General features: G+C 59.2%; 2 non-coding genes across 2 annotated transcripts in view; one reads left to right on the top strand and one right to left on the bottom strand.

The window, feature by feature from the left end:
- The window catches only part of LOC112589947 (small subunit ribosomal RNA), a 1,920-nt gene extending 1,239 nt beyond the window's left edge, over window positions 1–681 (bottom strand). The window contains exon 1 of the ribosomal RNA XR_003113875.1: window positions 1–681. This exon is cut by the window's left edge and continues 1,239 nt beyond it. This is a non-coding gene — a ribosomal RNA (small subunit ribosomal RNA).
- A 988-nt stretch (window positions 682–1,669) lies between these two features.
- On the top strand, window positions 1,670–1,824 carry LOC112589946 (5.8S ribosomal RNA). The gene has a single exon (XR_003113874.1). It is a non-coding gene; the product is annotated as a 5.8S ribosomal RNA (ribosomal RNA).
- Window positions 1,825–16,734: the final 14,910 nt, after the last annotated feature.

Raw genomic sequence — 16,734 nt, 5'->3', positions numbered from 1 at the left:
TTGTGCGACACAGATTCAACTACGAGCTTTTTAACCGCAACAACTTTAATATACGCTATTGGAGCTGGAATTACCGCGGCTGCTGGCACCAGACTTGCCCTCCAATGGATCCTCGTTAAAGGATTTAAAGTGTACTCATTCCGATTACGGGGCCTCGGATGAGTCCCGTATCGTTATTTTTCGTCACTACCTCCCCGTGCCGGGAGTGGGTAATTTGCGCGCCTGCTGCCTTCCTTGGATGTGGTAGCCGTTTCTCAGGCTCCCTCTCCGGAATCGAACCCTGATTCCCCGTTACCCGTTACAACCATGGTAGGCGCAGAACCTACCATCGACAGTTGATAAGGCAGACATTTGAAAGATGCGTCGCCGGTGCTAGGACCGTGCGATCAGCACAAAGTTATTCAGAGTCACCAAAATAAACGGCGGACGGATGTACCCAACCCGCCACCGATTGGTTTTGATCTAATAAATGCGTCCCTTCCATCGCTGGTCGGGACTCTGTTTTGCATGTATTAGCTCTAGAATTACCACAGTTATCCAAGTAAATGTGGGTACAATCTAATGAACCATAACTGATTTAATGAGCCATTCGCGGTTTCACCTTAATTCGGCATGCACTGAGACATGCATGGCTTAATCTTTGAGACAAGCATATGACTTACTGGCAGGATCAACCAGGGAGCTTCGTTAAGCTGATGCTCTTTGAGCAGAAGCTCGTCGCTCGCGGCGCGACACTAGGGAGAGCGCACGACAGGCCGCGCTCGATCTCTGACGCGTGCGCGCACGAGCGAACGAGAGACTCGTCTGACAGACCGCCGGCGCGTAAACCGTCGTCGGCGAGACACTTATCTCTCACTTCACACGCGATGCGGAGTAAAGTTTCAACATCGGCGCGTCGTGAGCGTGCACAGGACTCACGACCGCATCCGGGGATTATATCGTGGACCGCGCTTGCCTGGCCGCACGCGGATCCCCAAATTCTTTTCCTTTTTTTTTTGCCTACAAGAGTTTCAGCGCACCCGAGACGCGCTGACTCGCTCGAACGATTGCACGCTCGCGCACGAAAGTGCGCGAACGGCGACACAGCGGATCGCGCGCGAGACGAGCTGTACGCGCCGCGGCGGACCCCCTCGCACGAGGGACCGCCCGGCGGCGCGTTCACCGGTGGTAACCTGAGCGCGCGAGCGCGGTGGTCGCTCCCTCTCCGTCGAGATTCTACCTCGACGGAGCCAGAGGCAGCGAGCGCGCCCGCAAGCGTGAGGACGCGAGTGAGTAGAGTCCCGTGCGTCGCGGTTGAGAGCGTCCGTCTGGTTCGCTCTCCCCCCGCTGGTTGGTGCTCCTCCCGGTCCGACGGTTTATTTGAAAGAACTTCCGCCCCGGCTCTCCGCGCCCCCTCCGGGGGCGATAGAGGAGAGACTACGCTCGATCGCGCCTGCGAGAGCTTATCGCGCGCGGTCTCTACGAGACGCGCGCGTGGGCTCTCCGCCGCGAAACTTTGTTTCCTCTTGCCGTAGCTCCCGCTCGCGGGAGCGGCGGTCCGCGCGTGCTCGGACGCGCGGTTCGGCTGAATCGCCACTTTGACGGACGATGGAACGAGCATTGCGAGATGGGCGAAGAAAAGCGCGCGCTTGCCGCGCGTGCCCTGATCGCAGACGAATGTATAAGAGATTACCCTGAACGGTGGATCACTTGGCTCGTGGGTCGATGAAGAACGCAGCTAATTGCGCGTCAACGTGTGAACTGCAGGACACATGAACATCGACATTTCGAACGCACATTGCGGTCCACGGATACAATTCCCGGACCACGCCTGGCTGAGGGTCGTTTACGCACCCAAAGACTGCTTGCGCCGGAGCTGCGCTTCCGCGGCTCTTTCTCTCTCACGAGGCCCATCGTCGTCGTAGGAGCAGCATCGAAGCAGGGATCCGTGCGCGCTGCGCCACGGAGTCCCTCTCTCTCCTCGACGCGCAGGGTTTTGAGAAGACACGAGACGCTCTCGCAGCGTACTCTTGTTGAGTCGCGGATAGCCAAGCGACGGCGTACGAGCGATGGCTGGACGTTCGCGGAGGAGCGCGAGACCCCCCTCTCGACCCGAGAAAAGCTGGTCGTGTACGCCCTCGGCGGGACCAGGAATCTCGGGGAAGAGTGTGGCCGGTCGGTCTCCCCTACGCGTCGTCCGAAATGAAACGAGAGGCGATTTCCTCCTCATCGTCGAGCGACATCGAACGCACACACGCGACAGCGAGTGTCTGTCTCCCGCGACCTCCGGACGAGGGGAAAGTCACGGAGAGCTCTCTCTCTCTCATCGGGCGCGGCTGGAAGCGCGTCGTCGTTGTCAAGGTGGAACGAGCACAGCGAGGGAGGAGGGTAGGTTCTCTGCCGCGTCGAGCGCGCGCAGAGTCACCTCTACCCGCCGACCTCTGCGAGCTGGGACAACGAACGGCGCGCATGCCGGTCGACGACGCATGAGAGACAAAAAGAGAGCTTGTCTCCCTCTCTCGTCCGACTCGCGCGGTGTATGGCGCTGTCGCGTGCAAGTCCGCACGACGCACAGAGACCCAATATCTCGCGCAGATGTCTGCTGGTTCGGATCGCGAGCCGACTTCGTGTCCGAGTCCATGAGGCTTCGTCCTTCGAACGTATACACACGGACCGGCACGTCGCGTCGTGACTCGTCTCTGGGGAGTCGCGCGAGAGCGCGACGCCCGCGGATGATCCGCCGCGCATCACGCACGATGCTGCGTTAAGCGCGAGATAGGGGAGGAGAGAAGACCGCACAGAGTCTCTGTCTCTCTCTCTCGCACCGTCGTTTACTACGACAAGCGCAAACGTTGACGACGACCTCAGAGCAGGCGAGATTACCCGCTGAATTTAAGCATATTATTAAGCGGAGGAAAAGAAACTAACCAGGATTTCCTTAGTAGCGGCGAGCGAACAGGAAGGAGCCCAGCACCGAATCCCGCGGTTCCGCCGCAGGGAAATGTGGTGTTCGGGAGGGTCCGACTATCCCGAGGTGTCGCATCGCGTCCAAGTCCATCTTGAATGGGGCCACTTACCCGCAGAGGGTGCCAGGCCCGTAGCGACCGGTACGCGCCTCGGGAGGATCTCTCCTTAGAGTCGGTTGCTTGAGAGTGCAGCTCTAAGTGGGTGGTAAACTCCATCTAAGGCTAAATACGACCACGAGACCGATAGCGAACAAGTACCGTGAGGGAAAGTTGAAAAGAACTTTGAAGAGAGAGTTCAAGAGTACGTGAAACCGTTCAGGGGTAAACCTAAGAAACCCAAAAGATCGAACGGGGAGATTCATCGTCAGCGGCGCTGGCTTCGCGTCGGTCGGCTATGTCCCGCAGTTTCTCGCGCGGGTACGCTACCGTGCGCGCATATCCGGCGTCGTCGTCGTGCACTTCTCCCCTAGTAGAACGTCGCGACTCGCTGGGTGTTGGTCTACGGCCCGGGTGCGGTGTGCGCGAACGGTGCAGGAACACCGCCGACCGCAGCGATACGTGTTATCGCTGCGGTAACCCCGGTCACCGCGCCAGGAATTGCAAGGTGGCCTCGGCTAAATGTGCGGTGTACGCCGAGAGGCGTGCCCGTCCGACCATGGGGTCGGCGGGCCAGCCTGTAAGCACTCGAGGAATCAGGGATGGAAGGGAAAGAGGAGGAACGTTGGGGAAGAGAGGACCAGAGAAGGGGCCGAAGCCCCACCTCTTCCACAGCAAAGGACTCTCAAGAAAGAAAAGGGATGATCAGGCCGGTTTCCCCTCCACCGAAGGACCGGTGCAGGTGAAGGAGGGAGACGGGTCTCCCTACCCTCTCACCCACCGAACGACTCGCTGCAGGAGTCGGGGGAATAGAGGGGCTTCCTCCCCTCCCCCATGAACCTGGACCCGTGGACGGAGATGGTATACGCAATGGTCCATAGGGATCCTGAACCAGAAGAACCGCTGCGGCAGAGGACCACGAGGAGGCGAGGGGCCACAAAGGACGATACAGAGGAGCCAGCGGACCTGGGAATGGTAGGACAGGCCGGACATTGGAAGCCGAAAACGTCAGGAGGGTGATGCCGAGAGGCTCACCCTCAACGACCCTAGGTGAAAAGGAGTTGCAGGATTCGAACCCTCTGACTCCTCATGGTACTGACCCCTCCTTATATTTCCCAGAGGAGGGGGAAATAGAGGTAGGGACGCCCTGCTCCTCTGCGGAGACTTCAGTCCCGGAGGTACCCGTAGAAGAATCCGCCATAGCCGAATTCCCCCCAGACGAAGCTGACGCGTCATTGTTGCGGGAGGCTCCTGCTGAGGGGGCAAAGGTGGATAGCCCGGAGGAGGGGCCGGAAGCTTAGCTTTCACGCCCCTCCTCCGGGTCCCGAAAACCAACCTCAGCCGCATCTGACGCGTCCAGGATCTTTTTGCCCACGATATGAGAGAACTGGAGGCAGGGCTGGGATTGACCACCGAGCCGATCCTGGATCCCGATATCCAGCCCTGACTGGATCTCCAGCCCTGACTGGAGCCGGAGCAGCGAGGTGGTCATAGTGGCGCACCTCACCACGGGTTCCCCTCCCTGCAAATGCAGGAAAATGGGGATTCGTACGTGGCGGTTGACTGGGGGCCCGTTACTATTGGGAGTGTATACTAGATGGAGGTTTACTAGTGGGGGTGTATTTGCACCCCCTCAGAAAGAGGTTTGGTCTCAGCGAACTACCCCATGTAATGGGGATCCTGGACGAGGGCGGGGACGTGGAGCGGCAGTGCCACACCCAGCCAGTCGTGGTTGCCGAGGACTTCAATGCTAACTCCACGGGGTAGGGTTGCAGTCTCCGACAGGGGGATTCCCGAAGGGGCGACGCTGTGATTGGCTGGGAGCGGATCTCGGCCTCCTGTTAATGAACAGGGGGTCGACCAGCACCTGTGTGCGGCCCAACGGGGAGTCGATCATTGACTTGACCTGGGCCTCCCCGTCGGCCGCCCGGATGTTCCGGGAGTGGGTGGCGGAGACCGAGGGCGACAACCTGTGTGACCATAGATACATTGTCTGGGCCCTCGGCTCCCAAGCCCCTCCGCAGGTGCTGGGATGCCGCCCAAGGGGCAACAGGGTTCCCTCCCAGATGGGCTCTCAGTCAACTCGACTCGGACATGGTCCGGGCGGCTATCCTCGCGGCCACCTGGCATTTGGATGGGATGCCAGCTGAATGGGACGCCAGTCCCCAGGAGGGAGTTAGACAATTGGTGGGCATCGTGACGTCGGCCTGTGAGGTAGCAATGCTCCGGTCCCACCCCCGTCGACGCCGGGCCGCCTATTGGTGGACAGCGGCCATCGCAGAACTGCGAGAGGCCGCTGCCAAGTTCAGATGGGTGTACGGGCCCGGCGGAACGACGGGAAGGCCACGTGAGAAAAGGAGGGCTATCGCCAGGCGCGAAATGCCCTCAAGGCCGCCATAGCTGAAACGAAGGCGGGGGCCTGGGAGCAATTGGTGAGCTGCCTGAACGAAGACCCGTGGAGGCGCCCTTATAAGCGGACGGTCGGGAAGATACGTTCGTGGACGCCCCCGCCAACGGAGTCACTAAACCTCCAGGACCTGGAGGGGCTCCTCAATACCCTCTTCCCGAAGGCGGAGGGGGCCCCCCGAGGATCCCTGCCCCACGGGAAGGGGAGTGGACCGAGGACCTGTGGGTCAGTCCGGAGAAGCTCGCCAGCGCCAGGAAAAGGCTGGGGGGCAGGGGTAACGCCCCTAGCCCCGACGGCATTCCTGGCTGCGCCTTTGCTCTCGCCCTCGGCGATGGGAACATTTCCGAAGCCACGAGGGGTGTGATGAACGGGTGCCTCAGGGACGGGGTTTTCCCCCCAGCGTGGAAGAGGGCAAAATTGATCCTCCTCCCGAAGGCGAGTAAAACACCCGACGGACCGCCAGCCTACAGGCCGATTTCCCTGCTGGACGAGGCGGACAAGATGCTCGAACGCATCATCACGGACCGCCTCGTCCAGTATTTGTCCTCAAATGGGGCGAACTTCCACGATAGGCAATACGAGTTCAGGCCCGGTCGATCGACGCTTGACGCGATTCAGCACGTCCGAGACCTGACCCGTGCCGTCTTGGAGAAGAGAGGCGGGGTGTTGTTGGCGGTATCCTTGGATATAACCAATGCCTTCAACACCCTGCCATGGCCGGAGATTGGGCGGGCGCTTGAGCATCATCGAGTGCTTCCCTATCTCCGACGCATCCTCGCGACCTATTTTAGGGACAGAGACCTCGCCTACCCGGTTCAGGGCGGGGTCCAGGGTCGGCGGCTGATGGAACGCGGTGTCTCGCAGGGGTCTGCCTTGGGTTCCCTGCTATGGCACATCGCGTTCGACAGGGTGTTACGCTCGCCTCTCCCCCTCACTGCCATGTCACCTGCTACGCAGATGATACTCTAGTGATAGCCGGGAGGGAGAGCTGGGGGTAAGCCCGCTTTAACGCGAAGGCGGCCCTTGCAACGATGGTGGGCACAATTAGTAACCTGGGTCGGGGACGGAGGCCGTCTTTTTTCACGACGGCAGCCGTGGGGCGTCGCCGAAGACCCGGGCCTTGGTTGACGGAGTCCGCGTCCGCGTCGGAACCACAATAAAATATCTGGGCCTGACGTTGGACGGCCGATGGGACTTCAGGGACCACTTCAGCGACCTGGGCCCCCGAGTCAGAAAGGCAGGCCTGGCTCTCGCCGGGTTGATGCGGACCCAGGGGGGCCGTGCTGGCACGCTCTCTGCCTGCATGTGGGAGTGGTTCTCTCGATCGCCCTTTATGGGGCGCCAATTTGGGCGCCCCAATTGTTGGCTACCGGCCAAAGCAAACGCCTTATGCGCCAGGCACTGAGGGCGATTTGGGGGTCCCGCTACATAGCATACATGGCGGCGACGACCCTGGTCGGCTGTACCCCAGTGGAGCTCTTTGCAGAGGAAAGTTGTACTCTATATTGGAGAACCAAGGAGCTCCGCGAAAGGGGGAGGCAACGGGCAGGGGACTTTTGGCCCTGAAGTCTCAGGTGGTTGCCCGGACTCTGCAGAAGTGGGAGGACGCAATGTCCGACCCGCGAGAGTTCGGGCAGCTAACGACGACGGCTGTCCGCCCCTGCCTGGCGGAATTCGCAGGCAGGAGGGGGCGCGCACTCACTTATCATCTGATGCAGGTGATGACCGGACATGAATGTTTCGGTCATTACCTGCACCGGATAAAGGACCCTACCACCGGGTGCCACCACTGCCCGGAGGCGGATGACACCGCGCACCACATTGTGTCCGAATGCCCGACATGGGACAGGGAGCGCGGTGTCCTGGTCTGGGCGGTGGTGTGCAGGAAGAATGAGGTGACGCTCCCGCGCATGGCAAGAGCCATGTGCGGGAGCGAAGAGGTTTGGGGAGAGGTGGCCTCCTGTCGCAGCGTGCTGACGCGGAAAGAGGCTGCCGAATGGGAGCGTCGCCCCGGAGATCGCCGCAGACAGCGGCAGGGAGGGCGGCGCTCCCCGGGGTTGAGTAGCAGCGAGGGAACGCCGGCCGGAGAGGAGGAAAGGCCACCGGCTAGACGAAGGCCGCCTCCCCGGCCGTCTCGGGCTCGTCTTCGTCCGCGCGGGGAGGGGGGCGACGAGGGGCGCGTAGCGCCCGCCCGCCTACCCCTTGAGCGTCGGGTAGGGTAGACGAGGGGGAGTTGAAGCCTAGTTGGGGCTGGGCCCCACTTCCCCCGACCCCCTGGAGGGGTGATAAATAGGAGGGGCGCGGAGGAAGGGTGTATGTCCCCTTCCTCCAAGTAATCACCGAAAGGCCAACCCGGTCGGGAAACCGGCCGGGGGACCGCGCCCTGGACTTCCTTTGCGGGACAGGGCGCGGTACTCGATGGCGTTGGGCTCCCGGAGAGTCCTGGGGACGTGGTGTTGGGGAGGGAATGCGGGAGCAGTTCATCTACCTTCCCTCACAACGGTCCGAATGGTAGACATCCCGCAGGGGTTTTAGTCAGTAAGAGTCTGACATAACCTCCGACCCCCAAAGGGTCGGGGGTATCCATGATGGATTTCCCCTGCGTTACCAAGAAGAAAAAAAAGTGGATCACGGGTACGCCTGTGCCTCCTCACCACGACAAGGTAGCACTACATCGAGGAGGAGGGGCCGAAACCCCCGCCGGAAAATTTTTTTACGAGGAAATTCATCATGTATACCCTGACCCTCGGGGAAGGGCCAGGGTTATGCCGAACTCCTACTGGCTAGAACCTTCACGGTGGCACTGCGAAGGAGCTTGGAACGGGGCCCCGGAGCTCTAAACCTACAATCGGGGCTTCGAGTCCTGACGGCAATCCGTCGTCTTCCCCGAAGGGTGCTGAGGAGGGGGGAAACGAGTCTATGCTCGGAAACGAGCCTAGGCTCCTCTTTGATCGCCTCTGCCCAGGGGAGGGGGGAAGTGAGCCGAGGCCACCGCTCCCCCTTGCGCCCCTCACACCCCGCCTATATGGCTGGGACGGGGAAAGCCGGTCAAAGACCTATGCTTCTACCGCCATTCTCAGCCAGGCGAGGTGCCGCCTAAGTGTTGTTGTGCGGCTGATTGATCCACCGTCTCAACCAGCCGCCCTACATTGGAGGGCTAACTGGGACATCGGAAATCTCCGCCCGATGCCCCATCCTCCTGCCCGGCGATTACGGGGGGAATAATCAAATCCCCTATCCGCCGGACACATATTTGCCTATAAAAGGCAGGGAGGGGTCTACCGCCTTCCCTTCCTACCCACACTTATAAATATGGATCAAGAAACGTGGAGGGGGGGAGATGATTTAACATCAACGCTGTCATCTCGCTCCCCCCTCGCCCTCATCCAATCCCTTTTCTGAGGATTGGCGGGAGACCGGGGTGCGACTGATTGGCCCCCGGTCTTTGGTCTCCCGTCGTCGTTTGCGTGACGGCAGGTTGTGCCATAGCACTTGCCGCCGGCGCCCTTACTGGTGGGGTCCCCCTCTCCCTTGTTTTGCCCTTCACCGGGGCATCAATCGGGTGGAGAGGTCCCTCCTATGGGGTGTCACCTAGGGGACAGTGTTGGGAGGGGGGATGGTGAGGAGGAGAATAATGGGTGGGGAGGGGAGGATTAGAAGAGAGCGAAGGAGGGGTGGGGTGGAAGGGGTGGTGGTGGGGGAAACCCACCATACCCAGAATCGCCTCCTCCTCAGAGGAGTCGATATCTTCCTCTCTGCTGGGAGAGCGGCGTTCGGCTCTGTGACGCAGTCGCCTCCTCCGCGCTCTCCCTCTTCCTTCCGCTTGTCGGCGGAGCTCCTCTGCGCCTTCCTTTTTGGACATCACCTTTTTACAAAAGTCGGTGAAAATGTCCCATTTTCCCTCACTCTCCAGCATCTTATTGGCGACATTGGGGAGCGAGAGATCGGGACCCAGCTCTCTGACCACGACTCCTCGCTCTGCCTCCCATGCCGGGCAGGCCTGGAGGGTGTGTTGCGCGGAGTCGTGGTCATTTTCGCAATGATGACACTGCGTTGTGTGTTCCCTTCCTATGCGTCACAGGTACTCACCAAAGCAACAATGTCCGGTGAGCACCTGTGTCGCTCTAATTGTCAGGATTCCTGACTCCCTGCCTACCCACTCGGCTAGGCAGGGCTGGACGGCCTCGACGCTCCTTCTCCCTTATCTACTGTTGATTAAGCGCCTCTCCCAGTGCTGGAGAAGGAGCTGTCTGTCCTGGTGCTTCGCACGTCTCAGCGCCCCGTCGAGCGAATCGCCAGACCTCAAATTCCTCTGGAGCCCCCTTTTCTTCCTGTACATACTTCTGTACATCAATGCAAGGAGCTCCAGAGGGGGCATGCCCGCCAGAGCCGTCGCCGCCACGTGAGATATCGTACGGTACGCCCTAATGACCCTAACCGCCACCGTCCTTTGTGCTCTGCGCATTACCGCGCAGAGCGGACGGCTTGCGGCCAGGGTATCCGCCCAAATGGGCGCACTGTACAATGCGACTGAATTAATAATCCCCGCGTGGAGACGACGCGCCTTCATATCCGGCCTCCCGATATTGGGCACTAGTTTGCCCAAGTTTACTGATATGACTTTAGTCGGGGGGCTAAGCGGCTGAATTGCTCCTTGAAGCACCAGGTGCCGTCCAGAATGAGGCCCAAGTATCTTATTTGGGCTTCGACAGGAACCCTGATCCTGCCAATCCATAGGTGAGCCTGAGATGGCTTCATGCCCTTTGGGTGGAGGAAAATAGCTTCCGTTTTTCTCTCCACCACCGTCAGGCCCACCTCACGGATGGTACGCACGACGCAGTGCATCGCGAAGTTCGTCGTTCGGATCGCATACCCCAGTCTCTCCCCCCGGCCAGTATTAAGGTATAATCTGCGTAGCAGATAATACTGCAACCAGGGGGGAGGGCTGTCCGGAGGACTTTGTCGTAGCCGAGGTTCCACATTAGTGGGCCCAACACGGACCCCTGCGGAACCCCGCAACTCATCCCCCTCTCGCGCTTCCCGCCATCGGCGTCCATCCAGATGAGAAATAGTCCTCGATGACGGCCACGAGGTAGCGTGGGAAACGGAAGTGCTCCGTCATTTCCCTCACCACGCTACCCCAGGGCAGTGTTGAAGGCATTGGCTATGTCTATGAAGATTGCCAACGCCACCCTGCCCTCCCTCATCATGGCCTCCGAGAGGGTTCTAAGATGCGAAGTCGCATCTATCGTGGACCTGCCCTCTCGGAAGTCATATTGGCCATCATCGAAGTTCGGACCTGTCCGGGATATGTTCCGTGAGGCGGGCAGCTATGACCTTCTCGAAAACTTTGCCTGCCTCGTCAAGGAGACATATGGGACGGTAGCGGAGGGGGTGCCCTCCGGCTTGCCCTCTTTTCGGAAGAGGACCATATTGGGCCTCCCCCGGACTGGGGGGAATTTACCCTCCTTTAAAGCAACCGAGAATATCTCGGCCAGCCTGTCCGCAATGACCCCCGAGGCAAGGGTGAGTACGCGGCCGGGTATGCCATCAGGTCCTGGAGCCTTACGGCTCTTGACCTTCCTGATGGCCCCGGTCATTTCCTCCTCAGTGAGCCCCGGAATCACGGGGCCGCATCTAGTGATCGGAGGAGGGTGCCCCACCCTTGACCTTTGGCCGCCTCTATGGCTTTGAGTAATGCACGCGCGGCCATGCAAAATTCTATTCGGACGGCCTTGGTCTCCTCGGGGGATTTCTTGTCATCGCGGGCTCTTCTAAAAACCCGCCTGAGGTGGACCGACTTTTGCCTTAACTCGACGATTTCGTCGGTCCACCACTAGGCGGATCTTTTGGGACAGAACCTCACATTCGGCATGGCCTGATCACACGCATACGTGATCAGGCCCATAATCTCGGCTATTGCCGAGTCGAGGTCTTGCTCCGCCTTCCACCGTGGCCAGGTAGACGCCTCCAGGGTAAGGTCCAAGACTTCCCTGTTCAATTGGCTCAGGGCCCATCTTGCTGGTCGTGTGTCTTTGTTCAGCCTGGGCCGTGGTAATTCATTGGGGGTGACGGAGAGCTCCATCTCAATTATTAGGTGATCTGAAAGGGATTCCAGCTCCTCCGCCACCCTCCAGGCCTGCACTCTTCCTCGGGCCGCAGGGGTTGCCCATGTAAGGTCAATGATCGATTCCCCCTGCGACCCAACGAAGGTAGACTTCGTTCCTTCGTTTATCAGGTGCAGGCCCAAGTCCACGAACCATTCCTCTACTTCCTCCCTTCGCCTGTCACCATCCCGAGGTGAGCCCCAGAGTGGCGACTTGGCGTTAAAGTCCCCGGTGATGATGACAGGTCCCGGGAGGTACCGCCTAACGACCCTCCCAATTTCTTGGAGCCTGGACCTGTAACTCACAAGGTCCAGGCTCTTTGTTGGGGGAGGTAGATCCCGACCACAACTAGGGCCCACCACCTGACCACTACATACCCCCTCCCTTTGCCCAACTGGGTTGCTGGAGGGGAATGGCCACTTGTCCTCCACGTGATAGCGACGAAGCCCACATCGTCCCCAAACCATCTCGGGTGGTTCTTTGGGACATGATTGGGCTGCGCCGCTATCCCCAATCCCGCACCGCACTCCAACATGGTGTGTTCAAAAAGAGGCATAGTCTGACGAGCGCGGTGCAGGTTGGCCTGGAGCAGCCTAGTGGCCATTTTATGCGTCTAGAACGACGACTTTGTCACCCGGCTCCTCCAGCCCGTCGCCCTCCCTCTCGTCTCTTTGACGAGCTCTTTTTTCTCCTGTCCACATCCATTTCCTCCTCTCCCGTGCGTTAGAGGGGAGGGGATCTTTGGATTGAGAGGTAGGGGAGACAGCGGCCTCCTTCCCGTTCCCTTTTCCTGCGGGAATCGAGGGTGCCGTGGCTTTTGTTGCAGCTGATGCTGTTGCTGCTGTTGCCATTACTGTTGCTGGCTTATTGCCAATCGGTACCCCCTTTCCCTTACTCTTCCCTTTCTTGGGGGATTACAAGCAGGTCCCCCCGTGCAGTGGTCGGCAGCTTCTCCTTCACCTGCGCACATCTGACACCTGGCCCGGGATTCACAATCCCTGGCCAGGTGTCCTTCCTTCCCGTATCTATAGCAGTTCTTGCTCCTATCCATTGCATTTTTGCAATTACTCTGGACATGACCTCTCTTCATACAGCGAAAACATTGGAGGGGTCTTGCATCCAATATTTCCACCCTAACCTAGGTCCGGCCCACGGCCAGTTTCCCCTTATCTGCCGCCCTTTTCGCGGCTGCCAGGGGACATTGGACTCAAAGAGATCTGTACCCGGTCAGCGATATTCTAATTTTACTTGTCTTCACGCTGCCGATTTCGCAACCACCTACCTTGGCTATCGTTTCTGCCACCTCTTCCTCCGTGGTAGATGGCTCGAGGCCTCGGAACCTAAGCTCCCCCATCTTTTGGGGGCGGCTAATTTTGGCCCTCCCTTCCACTTCCTCTTGCAATTTCCCTGCGAGTATATCGGCCTGCTCTCGGCCCCTTTCTCCAGGAATCTCCAATATTAGAGCCCTTGTTATACCAACTCTAGTTTTGATCTTGGAGATCCCTATCTTCTCTATATTAATTCTGGTCTTCGCCTCGGCCACCAGCTCCTTGTACTTATCGTCTTCAGCCGTAATGGAGACTGCTGCCGTGTTCGGAACTCTTCGGTTCCTCTTTTTCTTCTTCTTCTTTCCCTCCTCTGCCCTTTTTCTGTTTGGTTTACAAAGTTTTGGGCCTGGGCCTGGTTTTTTGTGACCGCTTCCCTTCTTTTTTTCTTCTTCTGCTTCCGTCTTACCACCTTGGACCACTCTTCACCTTGTACCTCGGTGTTTTCCTTCTCTTTCTCACGTCCCTTGGAGGCGAGAGCAGGAAACCCCTCCTTCACCCTTGGAGGGGGTGCGGGTTTAGGTTCTTGCCCCACGCCTTTCTTCGGTGCAGTCCATTTTCCCCTTCCTACTCCATTCCCTTTTCTTCCTTTGCGACTTTGGTGGTTCCGCAGGATTTTGGAGGATTTCCCCTTGATTGCCATTATTTTGTAGCGAGAGTGTGCTAAGCACTCTCATCACAATTTCGGCAACTCTCTTCTCAAGAGCATCTGCCTCCGGTTTCTCCTCCTCTCTTGGTTTTTTCAACCTAACATTTTTCCCAATTAGGGTGTCCTCCACTATTTTAGGCCCCGGCTTATTTTGTCTTTCCCCAGCTTGGACGACCTCTTTTAATTTCCTTTTGGGGTGCTTATCTTTGAAGTCCGTTTGGATTAGCCCCTTCTGTACTTCAATTCTCCCCACCACGAGTTCCTCCATTTCTATGTCCTCATCGGGGGGAGAAATGTGTCCGCTCCTTTCCGGCATCCTGACCTCCTCTTCCGTCACGTAGATTGGAGCTGGGGCGGGAGTTGGGGCAGATGGGGGAGGTGGTCTCCCCCGTGGACGCCACCTTGCCGTGGTGGGGGAGTTTGCGTGTTCCAATGATGTACAGTGCTGTACCGGCGGGGGTTTCGACCCCTGGCAGGTTCTACCATGCCGGAGTGGTCTGTACAGAGGGCCGTAGACTAAGAGCTTCCATAATACTCCTGAAGGGGCAGCTGCCTTCAGGTTTTAATAGGGTCTGGAGGGTCTCATTCGGGGGGCCTAAAGGACCTTATAGTGCGGGCAGAACGGGCTCGTGAGCCAGGTGAAGGCAACCGTTCTAGCGGAAGGAAAACCCTGATTGCAAACCCGTACTTGTCAGGACGTAGAACCTGACACAATTGCAAGGGGCTAGTGTGCTTCGGCACTCTGGTACAGGGGACTCAGGCAACCCTGGCAGACCCTAGCTTACCACACCGCAACCCTAGGTCATGTCTCTGGGGCCGGGGATCTTGCCTTAGTTGGCCGGATCGCGAGGCGGGTCCTCTATAAAACACCACGTAATCCTACGGTTGAGGCATGCCACGCTTACGGGATGAATGGCAGGTGCGTGACCTGTCGCTAGTGGTTCCTCACCTTGGGCACCTGGCGAACCCAAGGGACACGCTAGCCTTACCCCGGGTAATGCCGGGGCTCTACCCGGAGTCGACGCCCACTTCCCGCCGTACTCGTGGGACCAAGTATGAGATTTCCTAAAACAAACAAAAAACTTATTTTCTCCGAGACTTCGGACTCAGAGTCCCGAAAAGGCGGGTGCAGCAACCCGCCTAAGGGCTCACCACCTGCTTCGGCAGGTGATTTTTTGACAGAGGGTAAGAGAGGAACAAGGATGGTCAGACATCTGCCGGCGGTAGCCATCTCCCCTCCCCCCGGGGAGAGAGAGCGGATAGACCTCGGAGGAGTAGCCTCTGAGAGACCATCTTATGAGGGTAGTCCATCCCCCTCAACGACCACTAGCGATAGTGATCGGGACTATCGTCCTCACCGGAGGACTGACAGGGTGAGCTCTACGCGGAGGGTTACTAGAGCGGCCCAACGAGGGACAGGCATGTCCCTGGAGTCCGGAGTCCCTGTGGCCCAGAGGACGCCGGTACCAGGGGCCAACAAGCCCGGCTCCTTCTGCACAAAGAGGGTGCAGAGAGAGCCTGCCTCCAGCAAAAACCAGGGGGCACGTGGGGCTAACGGGGGCAAGGAAGATCTGGGGACCGGGGTGAGAGAGGGGGTGTCGGGGGCGAGGATCGCGGGGCCGGTCGTCGTCACCGACATTCTCCTCTCTCAGGGATCTAGATTCCAGGAAAGAGGGGGAAAAACAACGCTGCAGCCAACAGGGACCGATCAAAGGAATAGCGGCGTTGCTACGGGGACGAAGAGGGTGAGGCCCTCTACCAGCGAAGGATCCACATCGGCGGAGATTGTGGAGGGCCCGACTCCGGCCCTTGTACAAGTGGGTAAAAAGAAGGGAAGACCAGCCACGACCGGAGAAGGGGTGGGGCTGAAGGAAAGGAGAGAGAAGGAGGCGAGGGAGAGGAAAGAAGAGCGCCTCAAAAGGCTGGAAAAGGAGGCGTGGAGCCTCCTGGAAAGGGGGCTCTGCCAAACCCTGGCGGACAAGCGCCCCGCTGAGGAGGTGTTTAAGGATATTTGCTCTCTAAACCTCCTCAGGGGGGCAGGTTCGGCAGAGCTTGCCGACGAGGTGGGTCGGGCCCTAGGTGCAGTCAGGCTGGTGGCTAAGCGTTCAAACACCCTGGAGGGGACGTTCACCAGCCTGCTGAACCGGGCCACTACCACCTCCCAGGCGGCTGTCGACCCTGATAGCCAGGACGGCTGTACAGGGGGGTGGCGGAGCAGAGAGGCCGGAGGTAATGAGAGAGATCGAGGAACTCAGGGAGGGGATCAGGGCGCTACGCGCCGAAAATATGAAGCTCCAAGAGGAGCTCCAGAAGGCCAGGACCCCGACAGCCTCCACTCAGCCCCCTCTCCTGGCGCCGTCCAAGAGAAGAGCGTATGCGGAGGTAACGAGCGCAGAGGCGTCTACCTCGGCGGAGGAGGAAGTAAGAGAGGAAAAGAAGAAGGAGGAAAAGAGAAAGAAGAGGAAAGTGGCAAGAATTATCTCCTCTTCTTCCTCCCTTGGGGGAGAGGTGAGGGAAAGGGAGGCTCGTCCGGGGGTCTACCCCGTCTATGACGATAGACTCCCGAGGGAGACTCCCTCTCCGACATGGAGACCCGAGCCTGGGCGGGTGCAGGGGGACCTGGACGCCTCCATGGCGACTATGGCCCGCTCATCTGGTGGCGGAGTGAGGCGACTGATTGATCAGAAGACTCACCTCGTCTATGGATGGGACGGGAGCCGAGTCGCGGAGGGGGTGGGGTCCCCTGCACCAGTTCGAGGCAACAAGAACAAGGACAAGGAAGAGGACCACGGTAGGAAGGAGGGCCAGGCCCAGGCTCAAAAAACTACGGTGGACCAAGCAAGAAAGAGGGAAAAGGCCAGGGAGAAGAAAAGGAAGAAAGCGAGGGCTAGGTTCAACAAGGAGAGGGAGAGGGAACTAGCCAAGGAAGGAGAACAAGGAGATCGCAGCATTGCGACTGACCGGCCTTGATGCGATAACCGGGACCGACGAGGTGGCGGCCGCAGTGGCCCTCGTCGGAAGATGCACACCGGAGGAGGTTTCCTCCGGTGAGGTAAGCGTCTCCCGGTGGGGCACCGGCACGGTGTCGGCTGGCGGCTGCCGCGAAGGTAGCCGCCGCGGAGCGAATCATAGTCGGATGGACTCGCGCCAGTGGTGGCGCTGCTCGCTCGCGCCAAACTATGCTACCGGTGCTTGGAACCGGGGT

The sequence above is a fragment of the Harpegnathos saltator genome, unplaced genomic scaffold (genome assembly GCF_003227715.2).
Source record: "Harpegnathos saltator strain DR-91 unplaced genomic scaffold, Hsal_v8.6 scaffold667, whole genome shotgun sequence".
NCBI classification, from domain to species: domain Eukaryota; kingdom Metazoa; phylum Arthropoda; class Insecta; order Hymenoptera; family Formicidae; genus Harpegnathos; species Harpegnathos saltator.
Note: the sequence above shows the minus strand (reverse complement) of the source record. Positions and strands in the feature narration are given on the sequence as shown.